The sequence below is a fragment of the Tenrec ecaudatus genome, chromosome 4 (assembly GCF_050624435.1).
Source record: "Tenrec ecaudatus isolate mTenEca1 chromosome 4, mTenEca1.hap1, whole genome shotgun sequence".
NCBI classification, from domain to species: Eukaryota; Metazoa; Chordata; class Mammalia; order Afrosoricida; family Tenrecidae; genus Tenrec; species Tenrec ecaudatus.
The window spans coordinates 48,971,524-48,985,367 of record NC_134533.1 but is presented as its reverse complement, the minus strand read 5'-3'; the positions used below and the strand labels follow the sequence as shown (position 1 = coordinate 48,985,367).

The 13,844-nt window shown below is 40.1% G+C and overlaps 1 pseudogene; it reads left to right on the top strand.

Annotated features, from left to right (window-relative positions):
* Window positions 1-975: 975 nt before the first annotated feature.
* On the top strand, window positions 976-13,427 carry LOC142445806 (signal recognition particle subunit SRP72 pseudogene; annotated as a pseudogene).
* The last annotated feature ends 417 nt before the right edge of the window (window positions 13,428-13,844 follow it).

Genomic DNA, 13,844 nt, shown 5'->3' with positions numbered 1-13,844 from the left:
ATCAGACAACCCAACGTGCCAGTTTAGCATAGGCTTATTTGTGCTTCCTTCCTAATCTGCGTGAAGAATGTTATACTTTTCCATAATATCAAAGATTCTGCTTGTAGGTATGGCTGGGATCTGTCTCCCAAATCAAAAGCACTTCTGTACAGAACCAAAGCCCTTTTCAAATGAACAATATCAGATACATGGTAAAATATCCATATGAAATTGTCAACTACAGTATAGTACTTAAGAACAATTCATCCTGTGACTCCATAATTTTTTAAACATTTTATTAGGGATTCGTATAACTCTTATCACAATCCATACATATATCAATTGTGTAAAGCACATCTGTACATTCTTTGCCCTCATCAATTTCAAAGCATTTGCTCTCCACATAAGCCCTTTGCATCAGGTCCTCTTTTTATCCCCCTCCTTCCCCGCTCCCTCCTCCCTCATGAGCACTTGATAATTTATAAATTATTATTTTGTTATATCTTGCCCTGTCCCACGTCTCTCTTCATCCCCTTTTCTGTTGTCCATCCCCCAGGAAGGAGGTCATATGTAGATCCTTGTAATCGGTTCCCTCTTTCTAACCCACTCACCCTCTACCCTCCCAGTATCGCCCCTCACACCCCTGGTCCTGAAGGTATCATCCACCCTGGATTCCCTGTGTCTCCAGCTCCTATATGCACCACTGTACATCCTCTGCTCTATCCAGACTTGCAAGGTAGACTCCATAATTTGTCTGTCAGGTTGTCATAGTGTGTTGCTGTGATGTTGGAAGCTATGTTACTGGGATTACTTGTAGCAGCAGGGTCGCCCAAAGTAAACAGGAGTGAGTAGAGCTTCCAGACTAAGAATACACTATGATAGATATGAAATAGGTTGTTCACTTCAATAGACTAAGCCTCAGAAACCTATGGATAGCAGCTGACATTGTCAGAGATGGACACCCCCATGAATAGAAGCAGAACATTGTCAGAGATCATGCCAGAAGATGAGCCCCTCAGATCAGAATGTGTGCAAACTATGGCTGAAGAAGAGCCGCCTTCACAAAGCAGGGTAGACCATGATGATATGGAGTGATGTGTTTGGATTAAGCCCTTTTTGCTTGGAATGTTGAATGTGTGAAGTACAAATCTAGGACAATTGGATATGGTAAGAAATGAAATGGAATGCATAAAGGTGGACATCGTTGGCCTTAGTGAGCTGAAATATACTAGGACTGGCCAGTTTGAGTAAAGCAATAATATGGATGACTGATTCAAGAGGAATAGTGTTGCAGTCCTTGTCAAAAAAGGGCATTTCAAAATCTATCTTGAAATAGAGTGTTGTCTGTGATAGGATATTATCTATCTGCATATAAGGAACTCCAGTCCATATACTATTTTACAAATTTATGCACCAATGACTTCCTTCCCCCCATTATCATGACTTCAATTCTACCTTACATGTCGGATTAGACCAGAGCATGCACAACGCTACAGATAAGAGCCCACAGCACAGGGAATACAGGATGGATAAACCCCTCAGGGCAAACAATGAGAGTAGAGGGGCCAATAATGAAAGCAAAGAGCTGACTAGAAAATTTCAAAGAGCAACTTGAGGAGACAAAGTAAAATCAAATGGAATGTGCAAAGACCTACAGTTAGAAAACCAAAAGAAAGAACATTCTCGGCATAACGGAAATGAAAAGAACTCAAGAAAAACTCAAGCCTTTAATTACAATCTTGAAAGATACCACACTTAAAATACGGAATGATGCAGGAAGCACCAAAACAACACAGAATAAAAATGCACAGTTGGAGACACAGTGTGGTAATTAAGCCTGATCTGACCCCACCACAGTGAGGCAAAACACTAAGGGTGTGCAACAGATCTGACCCCACCACAGCGAGGCAAAACACTAAGGGTGTGCAACAGATCTGACCCCACCACAGCGAGGCAAAACACTAAGGGTGTGCAACAGATCTGACCCCACCACAGCGAGGCAAAACACTAAGGGTGTGCAACAGATCTGACCCCACCACAGCGAGGCAAAACACTAAGGGTGTGCAACAGATCTGACACCACCACAGCGAGGCAAAACACTAAGGGTGTGCACAGCAAGGCAAAACACTAAGGGTGTGCAAGAGGAACAGAGCTATAAAGTCCCCAGTGAATACCAAAAATAGAATTCGGGGCCAGGGTATAGCATTCCATCAGACGCAACCAGAAAACACTCCTAAAGGCCAACAAACAGACTTTGAACTAACTACAGGCTTTTCTTTTTGTCATTGTTTTTTTTTGTTGCTGATGATGTTTAAATTTCTTTTGTTGCTTTGTTTTGTTCTCTCTTGTTTTTGTGCATGTTATTATCTCTGCTGATCTGTCTAAACAAGGTAGATTAGCAATCTGGAGGAGAAAACAATGGGACTGACAGTTTGGGAGACATGGGAGAGGGGGAGTTGGGGGAAAGGAAGTGGTGTTAACAAACCCAAGGAAAAGGGAACAACAAGTGATCCAAATTGGTGGTGACTACAGTGTGGGAGGCCTGGTAGGGCTTGATCAAGGGTAATGTAACCGAGAGGAATTACTGAAACCCAAATGAAGGCTGAGCATGATAGTGGGACAAGAGGAAATAAAATGGAAATAGAGGAAAGACCATGAGGCAACGGGCATTTATAGAGGTCTAAATACAGGAATGTACAAATGTAAATATATTTATATAGGACAATAGAGAAACAGATCTATGTGCATATATTTATAGGTTTAGTATTAAGGTAGCAGAAGGACATTGGGCCTCCACTCAAGTACTCCCTCAATGCAAGAACACTTTGTTCTATTAAACTGACATTCCATGATGCTCACCTTTCTGACACGATTGATGAAGATAAAGTGGGTGCATAAGCAAATGTGGTGAAGAAAGCTGATGGAATCTAGCTATCAAAATATATAGTGTCTGGGGTCTTAAAGACTTGAAGGTAAACAAGGGGTCATCTAGTTCAGAAGCAACAAAGTCCACATGGAAGAAGCACATCAGCCTATGTGATCACGAGGTGCCAAAGGGATCAGGTATCGGGCAGCAAAGAACAAAAATTCATATAACTGTGTGCTCACCTTCCTGATACGATAGCTGAAGACACATGGGTGCATAATCAAAAGTGGTGAAGAAAGCTGATGGTGCCTGGCTATCAAAAGACATAGCATCTGGGGTCTTAGAGGCTTGAAGGTAAACAAGCCGACATCTAGCTCAGAAGTAACAAAGCCCACATGGATAGAGCACACCAGCCTATGTGATCATGAAGTGTCGAAGGGATCAGGTACCAGGCTTGAAAGAATCAAAAATCATATCATTGTGAATGAGGGGGAGTACAGATTGAGAACCCATGAGCCATCTACAGGCAACTGATATCTTCTTATAGAAGAGTCATGGGGAGGAGATGAGCCAGTCAGGGTGCAGTGTATTAACGATGAAACATGCAACTTTCCTCTAGTTCCTAAATACTTCCTCCCCAAACCCTGTCCACTATCATGATCCTAATTCTACCTTACAAATCTGGCTAGACCAGAGGATGTACACTGATATAAATAGGAATTGGAAACAGGGAATCCAGGACAGATAATCCCTTTAGGACCAGTTCTGAGTGTGGCGATACTGGGAGGGTAGAGGGAACATGGGGTTGAAATGGGGAACCAATTACAAGGATCTATATATAATGTCCTCCTTGGGGGATAGACAACTGAAAAATTGGTGAAGGACAGTGTAAGATATGACAAAATAATTATAAATTAGCAAGGGTTCGTGAGGGAAGGGGTGCGGGGAGGGAGGGGAAATGAGGAGCTGATACCAAGGGCTCAAGTAGAAAACAAATGTTTTGAGAATGATGATGGCAACAAATATACAAATGTGCTTGACACAGTGGATATTATGTATGGATTGTGATAAGAGTTGTATGAGCCCCTAAGAAAATGATTAAAAACTACACAGTTATTGTATGACAAAGATCTAGTTGACATACAACCTTTACAAGCAAGAACCAATGCTGCTGAAGGAGTAAGTCCAAGCTGCACTGAGACAATTTCCCAAAAGAAGGCTACAAGAATGAAATATTAAAAGAACTCATTCATCTATACCAAGAAATTTTTTACACAGCTACATGGCTAACTCACTGGAAGACATTCCAATGAAAGGTGACCCAATAGAATGTACAAATTATAGAGCAGTATCATTAATATCATCTGCATGTAAACTTTTGTTGAAGATCATCCAACAACAATTATAGTAGTATGTTGACAAGGAAATGCTTGAAATTTAGGGTAGATTCAGAAGGCTTAGAACAAGGGAGATCATTGTTGATGTCAGATGTATTTTGACTAAAAGCAGAGAATACCAGAAAGATGTTTGCTTGTGTTTCATTGTGTATACAAAGGCAGTTGATTGTGTAGATTAAAACCAATTCGGGGTAACCTTACAAAGAATGGGATTTCCAGGACACTTTCTTTATGCTCATTGGGCACCTGTTCATGGATCAAAGGACAACTATGTAAAGGTAATAAGCAAATACTGCATGGTTTAAAATCAAGAAAGGTATGCAATGGAGTTGTATTCTCTCACCATACTTGTTCCATCTATATGCTAAGCAAAGAATCGGGGAGCTGAAGTGTATGAAGGAGAATGTGTCATCATGATTGAGGAAGGTTTATCAACAGTCTGCAGGATACAGATGGCACAACCTTGCTGAACATGAGGAGGACTTGAAGCATTTGCTGATGAAGATGGATTGCAGCCTTCATTGTGGATTACAACTTAACGTAAAGGCATCAAAAATCCTCGCAATTGGACCCATAGATAACATCATGATAAATGGAGAAAAGATTGAATTTTCAAGGATTTTGCTTGGTGGGATCCACAATCAATGCTCACGAAAGCAGCAGTGTAGAGATCAAATGATGTGCTACATTGAGTGAATTTGTTGCACAAGACCTTGTTAAGGTGTTGAAAAGCTAAGATGTTACTTTGAGAGGGAAGGAACCCCACCTGAGCCAAGTCATGGTATTATCAATCATCTCATATGCATGTGAAATTTGGACATTGAATAAAGAACACCAAAGAAGAATATGAATTACAGTTTTGGCAAAGAAGTTTTAAAGTGACATGAACTGCTGAAAGAACAAACAAATCTTTTAGAAGAAGTACATTCAGAATACTCCTTAGAAGCAAGATTGTGAGATGCTATCTCATATACTTTGGCTCTGCTATCAAAAGAAATCAGCCCTTCTATCCAAAGCTATGGATAGAGGTATAAGCATAGGTGTGTACATATATAAATAAATTAATTCATAAAAATAGAGGTATTGGCCTAGGTACATATATTTATATGGCAATATACTAAGGTAGTAGATGGACTTTGGGCCTCTGCTCATTACCCTCCCTCAATGCAAGAACACTTTGTTCTAAAAAAAACTGGCACTCTGCGATGCTCACCCTCCCAGCACAATTGCTGAAGATAAAATGGGTGCATTAACAAATGTGATGAAGAAAGTGGGTGGTGCCCTGCTATCAGAAGATATAGCTTCCAGGGTCTTAAAGGCTTGAAGTTAAACAAGAGGCCATCTAGCAGAGAAGCAACAAGCCCACATGGAAGCACACCAGCCTGTGTGATCATGAGGTGTCATTGGAACTGGGTACCAGGTATCAGAAGACCCAACAAAAAACAAACAAACAGAGACCCAAAGCCCATTTGTAGACAATTGGATATCCCCTCACAGACAGGTCACAGAGAAGGGATAAGTCAACCAGGGAACAGTAAAGCACCGATGAGATACACAATATTCCTCTGGTTCCTTGAGGTTTCCTCACCTCCCATTATTATGACCCAGGTACTGCCTTTCACTGGGGGTTAGACTGGAGCATGTGCACAAGTACAGATAAGAAATAAAAGCTCACAACACATGGAATCTAGGAACAGGAATAGGAGTCGAGATACCAGAAGAGTAGAGGGAAGGTAGTGGTGCGGGGAGGAGAAACCAATCACAGTGATCGATACATTACACCTGCTCCCTCCCCCTGCCAAGGGGATGAACAACAGAAACCGTGGGAGAAGGGAGACAGTGGCTGGTGTAAGACATGAAAATAATAATAATTTATCAAGGGGTGGGGTTAGGAATAAAAGAGGAGCCAATACCAAGAACTCAACCGAAAGTAAATGTCTAGAAAAGAATGATGGCAACATGTGTACAAACATGCCTGATACAATTGATGTATGGATTGACTTGACTTGTTAAGAGTCCCCAATAAAATGATCTTCTAATTAAAAGGAAAAAGAAAGAGAGAGAGAGAGAGATCTAGAAAATGAGAGCAGATACATTTCAAATTTTGTTAAATTATTCAAAATTAAATAGTAATTTCTTTATAAAGTTTAGGATTAAATGTTAAAAATCTGCATGTCATGTAAGTGACTAATGCCACCAAGACTTAGAATCACAATTATTACTTCTGGGAAAAATTTCATTAATATTATCCACCACTTATACTTCCTGAATGAAACTCTATTCCAATAATTTCTTTTCTTTCCTACTTGTAGACCATGTAAGAGGTGCTGGGCTATTTGTTTGCTTGCTTGTTTGATTTTCAGTGGACTAACCATCTTAAATCTGGACTCCCCCCCACCTCTAATGAGGAATTTCACTTTTCTGAATATAAGATTTTTAAAAAATGTCTCCTATTGCCCTTTGAGAACTAGAGTAACACTGTAAATGTAATTGCTTTGGGGAACTGACAACTAATTATCCCAAAGCAAAAAGAAGGCTAGGCATTTAGATAATGAAATGTCCGTCAGAGTAATAGAAGTGTCACTTACTTGATACTTCTCTGTGTTTGACAGGCGTGCACATTATTTGAAGTCACATCTGTGTATCTCTACAACCAGAAACACTGTGAGGTCACACATACTATGGCCCTCTCTGCATACTTAAAGATGCTGTGCAAGTAACATAGTTCTACAACTTTGGGTGAAGTGTCTGTCTGTCTGTCTATCTGTCAACTTGCAAGGCTCTGTTTAAGGCTTGCCCGTTGGATGTAAGACCATGAAGAGTGCATTTACAGCTGCACTTCTGCAGCTAGCCAAGATGCTCCACCAGAGGAAACGGCAATGCCCTTGACATTGAGTAGTGCCGGAAATCTAACTCCGTACCATCAAACAAGAATTGTGAGCATATAATAAAGGAATTTTCCCCTGAATATCTATGGGAAATCCTTCTCTGCATGAGTGAAAACGATAAGGGGTGGGCTGTTGCTAATCAAGTTGGGGTGTGATTTGTCTGCAATAACTTAGAAAGGGGACAAGAGGGAAGGCAGCCCTATGTTTTATTAAATAATACAGATATTGAATCAAATAATGCCTCCTCTGTTCATAGATACTTCCATTTTCCCTCGTGCGCACATCAAGTTTTAACCTTTTATCATGACTATATGACAATCGATGGAGAAAAGGCAGATAAACATCATCTATTTGAAGCACATGATGGGAGGTTTCAGAAGTGATTTCTTACAACTCAATGTAAAGACTAACAAAATCTAACATCACCTCGACTCTACCATACAGCAGGAATATTGCCACATAACTTCACTATAACTCTTTTAAAAATTTATTTATTTTTAAAATCATTCTATTGTAGGCACTTACATCTCTTATATCACACTATAGCTTCTTTCTAGGATACCTATGTGTTACAAGACCTGATTACTATAAAATACATATAAGGATCTCACTAATATTTCCCTTTTTAGCTGTATTGCCTGATAACTAAGACAGGCACGTTGCTAATAACTACAACATCTAAATGAATTAAGCATGAGATTCTTCTTTAGATGATGTAGTTGTATATTTTCAAGCAATACAAAAGCTTTCATTCTGCAGGACTCTGGATAATTTCATAAGGAATTATATGTAGCCATTGAAACATTTTAAATTAAATACAATAGAATAATGCAACTGGATAAAAAGCAACATTAATATCTGATTACCACTATGGGAAAGGAAAACAACAAATAAGCATCAAAGAAGAAATGGAAAAAAATTCCCTAAAAGGTTCTGGCTGACATATCTGAGAGGCCTTCAATACGAGTAAGTTTGTGAGAATTTTTCATTATCTTTTAATTTCTCTTTCCACAAAATTTTTGAAGTTTCACTTATATTTTGACAGTGGAATTAAGAGTAAATTAATACTTTTCATACTCCTTTATATACTCTACATGAAAAATAATCTATTTCTTTATAATGAATTTATATGCCTATTTAAATATATTATAAATATTATAACATGAGTAAATATATATTCATTATAAAAGAAGTACATTATTTTTAAATGTAGAATATATTAAAAAGTATGAAAAATAGTTTTTTCTAGATATAATAGAGAAATATTTTTCTTTATATAATCTTATACATTATATAAATAAAGCACACAGAGAGAGGGAGAGACCCCTATGTCCAAAGTATATAATTTGGGAGCATTTTACAGTTGATCTTTCAGAGAAATTTTTTATTATTAATGGTGTCAAGGATATAGTTTTACATGGATCCACAATCAACACTCATACAAACAGCAGTCAGGAAATTAAATTATTGGTACATTGGACAAATCTGCTGCATAAGTCTTCGTTTAAAGGGTTAAAGAGCACAGATGTTACTTTGAGATGAAGTACACCTGACCCAGCCTTGGTGTTATCAATTGCCCTATATCATGCGGAACGTGGGCGATGAATAAGGAAGAAGAATTATGATAATGGTGAATAATGAAAATACTATGGACTACTAGAAAAACAAACAAACATCTCTTGCAAGACTATGCAAGGATAGGGAGTCTTTATGTCCTGCATTTATAAAATGAACTCTGGTCATTTTTTCAGGGGAAAACAGACCTTGGAAAAGGACATCATGTTTGATAAGGCAGTGAAGGAAGGTAATCCTCAGTGGGACTAGCTGAGGCCATGGTTTAGCTGCAACAATGGGCTCAAACAACCATTATGAGGATGGTGCTAGGCCAAGCAGGGTTTAGGTTTGATGTAGACAAGGTCAATATGAGTTATGACTGAATCCACAGCACTAAACAACAACAATGATTCCAATAAGTTCAATTTGGAATTTAAGCTCTGATACCATTCCCTCCTTCGGGTTTGGACTTTATTATTTGTAATCCTTGGATCACACCGACTGATGTGCTTCTGTGTGGGCCCACTTGTTACTTTCTTCAGATGGCTGCTCGTTCAACGAAAAAGTTCTTAAGGCCCCAGGTGCTACTCTTTCTAAGAGCTGGGTTCCTTCGCCCGACTTTGCTATAGCACCCATGTCTTAAGGGTTATATCCCATAAGAGCAAGCTTCTGATCGGGCCGTGTCCGAAGAGCCGATAGTTACAGAGGAGGTGGTTTTGACTCGTGGTGATCTCACATGTAACAGGGTAGAGGGCTCCATAGGGTTTTCTCGATGGTAATCTTTATGGAGGCAGCTTATCAAGGATTTGGGGAAAGTATTCCATTGTGCACCTATAACACAAGTTATCTTTTCTGTTATTTCTTTTGTTGCTTCAAGATCAAGGAAGCTTGTAATGCAAATGTGATGTTCATGAATTCCTTACCACCAATAGCTAAAGTTAAAAAAGCGGGTAGGAACCGTTAATAGTTCTGAAGAACACCTGGTATTTGCCAGCTCAGGTTTAGTGTCTTTAAGACTTTGTAAACATTTGATCATTTAATTCTTAGCACAATCTACTTTATACTTGTGGTTATAGACTCAGTTACAGGAACAGATGCCTCCTGTGGCCATCTTCCTTCACGACTGAATGCTTCCTCATGTGATTCCCTCTCGAAAGCAATCCGCCTGAGCTCCTCAATTCCCTCTGGTGTTCATTCCCTCTTGTCTCTGGCAATCCTACTTACTACGTATGATCCCGATTAGATGTGCCTAATTTATTAGCACATCTTCCTGTTTACATACATGCTCTATTTGCTCTCTGCATTTACCATATTTTATTATGTGAATTTGTACCATAATTCCCTATGGACCAGTTTTTCTACTAAAATAAATTCTAATTATGACATCCAGGTCCATATAAAGGAGAACATAGCAGAATATGTTGAAGTGTAGTAAGGATATAGTTCCTGGACTTGGTGGGCTTACAGCCCACCTCTACTAATTAAAATAATTTCAGATAAATTACATGAATGTATTCACCTCGTATATTATAACTAGTACATTTTTTCATCTATCTTTTCCATTACGGGGAGAAAGATGGGACTTTCTATTTCTGTCAAGAGTTAAAGTCTCAGAAATGCACAAGGGCAGTTCTATCTTGTCCTATACGGTCGTTTTGAGTAAGCATTGACTTGGTGGTAATGAGTTTGGACTAGCCCAAAAGCTTCTGGATGACAGGCTCCATATTCAGCTCCACAATAGTGCCCCAGCCCAGAATAAAATCATGATATTAAGTAATGACTCATGGAGTCTCTGAAGCCAGCTGGTAATGTTGGAGGACACTGAAGTGGGGCTGAGATTTTAAACAGTAGACTGAGAATTTTGGATGGAGATTTGTGAAAGAGGACATGCACACAAGCAATCACCTCAAAAATAAATGATCATGTTTTAAGTTGGTGTTTCCCACCACTGAAAAGTCTGTTTAAATTGTCACATGTAGAAAGAGTTTCATGTCATTAAGCCAGTGGCCAGAAGTAGTCGTTGCACTGAGAAATCTAAGAGCCAACCTTGACTCCCCTTAACAAATTGCTTTAAACTGGAAATATGAAGAGATAGGAATGATTCTTATACTCATCAACTTTTTGGAAAGATGACAACATAGCATGTAGAAATTTCAGAGGGAAAATATAGATGAGCATTTATGATAACAACAAGCAATTAAGTTGATACAGAGAAGCACAAACACTGTGGGATAGGAAAGGTGTTTCCTCAAACAACTGGAGAGAGAAATTCCACATTAAGATGTATACCAAGTGCTCTTGGATGGAATGAGCCGGGCCGTGTCATTGACAGAGCGTTCGCTCTCGATCCCTCGGCGAGAGTAGGAGCCTGCCGGGACACTCTTGCAGATCAACAAGGATGATATAACTGCCCTGCACTGCAAAGTGGTGTGCCTCATCCAGAATGGGAGTTTCAAAGAAGCCTTGAATGTCATCCATACTCACAACAAGGTGTTGGCCAATAATTCTCTTTCCTTTGAGAAAGCATATTGCGAGTACAGGCTGAACAGGATTGAGAATGCCTTGAAGACAATAGAAGGTGCTATCCAGCAGACAGACAAGCTGAAGGAGCTTTATGGACAAGTGCTGTACCGGTTGGAATGCTATGATGAGTGCTTAGCTGTGTACAGAGATCTTGTCCGAAACTCCCAAGATGAGTATGATGAGGAAAGAAAACCAACCTTTCTGCAGTTGTTGCAGCTCAAAGCAATTGGGAAAAAGTGGTTCCAGACAACCTGGGCCTCCAAGAAGGCACATATGAATTGTGTTATAACGCTGCATGCGCTCTGATTGGACAGGGCCAGCTGAACCAGGCCATGAAGATCCTGCAAAAAGCCCAAGATCTTTGCCGCCGTTCACTGTCAGAAGACTCTGATGGGACTGAGGAAGACTCACAGGCAGAACTGGCCATCATTCATGGTCAGATGGCCTATATTCTGCAGCTTCAAGGTCGTACAGAGGAGGCACTGCAACTTTACAATCAAATAATAAAACTAAAACCAACAGATGTGGGATTGCTAGCTGTAATCGCAAATAACATCATTACCATTAACAAAGACCAAAATGTCTTTGACTCCAAGAAGAAGGTGAAATTAACCAATGCAGAAGGAGTAGAGTTTAAACTTTCCAAGAAACATCTGCAAGCTATAGAATTTAACTTGCCATGTACACAAACCAGGAAGAACAATGCCGCAAAATATCCTCCAGTTTACAGTCCCAGAGTCCTGAGCATCTCCTGCCTGTCTTAATCCAAGCCGCCCAGCTCTGCCGTGAGAAGCAGCATGTGAAAGCAGTGGAGCTGCTGCAGGAATTTTCGGATCAGCATCCAGAAAATGCAGCCGTGATTAAGCTGACCATGGCACAACTGAAAATTTCCCAAGGAAATATTTCCAAAGCATGTCTAACATTGAGAACCATAGAGGAGTTAAAGCATAAACCAGGCATGGTGTCGGCATTAGTGACCATGTACAGCCACGAGGAAGATATTGACAGCGCCATTGAGGTCTTCACCCAAGCCATCCAGTGGTATCAAAATCATCAACCCAAATCTTCTGCTCATTTGTCTTTGATAAGAGAAGCGTCGAACTACAAACTCAAATATGGGTGGAAGAAGGAGGCAATTAGTTGCCTAGAACAGCTGTGGAAACAAAATCCTAAAGATATTCATACTCTGGCACAGCTTATTTCTGTTTACTCACTTGTAGATCCTGAGAAGGCGAAAGCTCTCAGTAAACACTTGCCCTCGTCGGATAACATGTCTCTCAAAGTCGATGTTGAGGCTCTAGAAAATTCTCCTGGTGCTACATACATTCGGAAGAAGGGTGGAAAAGTTGCTGGCAATAATCAACCAAAGGAGCAAGGCCAAGGAGATTTGAAAAAGAAGAAGAAAAAGAAGGGAAAGCTACCTAAGAATTATGACCCCAAAGTTACCCCAGATCCAGAAAGATGGCTACCAATGCGAGAACGTTCCTACTACAGAGGAAGGAAGAAGGGAAAAAAGAAGGATCAGGCTGGGAAAGGGACCCAGGGAGCAACTGCTGGATCTTCGTCGGAACTGGATGCCAGGAAAACCGTGAGCAGCCCCCCACCTCCCCAAGGCCTGGCAGTGCGGCCACAGTATCTGCCTCTACAAGCAACATCATACCCCCGAGACATCAGAAGCCTGCAGGGGCTCCGGCAACCAAAAAGAAACAGCAACAGAAAAAGAAGAAAGGGTGCAAGGGGGGCTGGTGATTAGAACATTCTTGTTGCAGGCTATTTTTAAACAAGTCTCATTGGCACTCGGGACCTAAAGTAACACAGCAAGAAGCACAGAACTGCTCCCTCCTTCATCCCTACATTTTCTTTACGTTTTTTTCAAATAGGAAAAGGAAAACCTCTTCATCCGATTTGATGCCTAGTCAGACTTGCCCCTCTTGTTCCATCTAGCCATGCACAGAGAACGAGGACACAGAATAATTGGGTGTTTATCTACCTTGAGTTCTGCTGCTTCCTTTAACTCTATGTGCTGATCTGGTCTTTCTTCAGTTCAACAAACAAGGCATGTTAAAGAAGGGTTTTCTGGGTTTTAGTTTGTCAACTAGAATCTGATGAAGATACTTGTTCCTATTCAGAGCTCACATTATATCTCGGGAAGCTTAAAGTGGAATCTTCTGAGCCTTCCAATTGTCTGCTTAGGAATACCATGGAATAAAAGGGACCTTATTAATTAAAAAAAAAAGATGTATACCAAGCAGCGACCGTCTGCTTGCTGGATATCCTGAAGGAGTAAGAGTCGTGAAAGGCACTGGCATACGCACATCCACGTTCAGGGTAGCACTGTTCACTAGAGCACGACGGTGGAAACAACCGAAATGTCCAGCAACAGAAGGCTGGATGAAGAAGCTCTGATACAGAATGTGAAGAGCGTTGCTCTCGTGCAGAGAACAGTGGAAAGTAGATTGTTGCAGATGCACTCTGGTTAACGTTTAATACCTTATCATTTGATCTCCCTTTTCATCCATTTTTAATTTGTGATAGTTGTTAAAATTTTCCACTTTTTCTATTAAGGTTTTCTCTGTTTTAGTTTGTTGTGGTTGTTATTTTTTCTGTTTTATTTTGTTTGTATGTTTTTCTGCATAT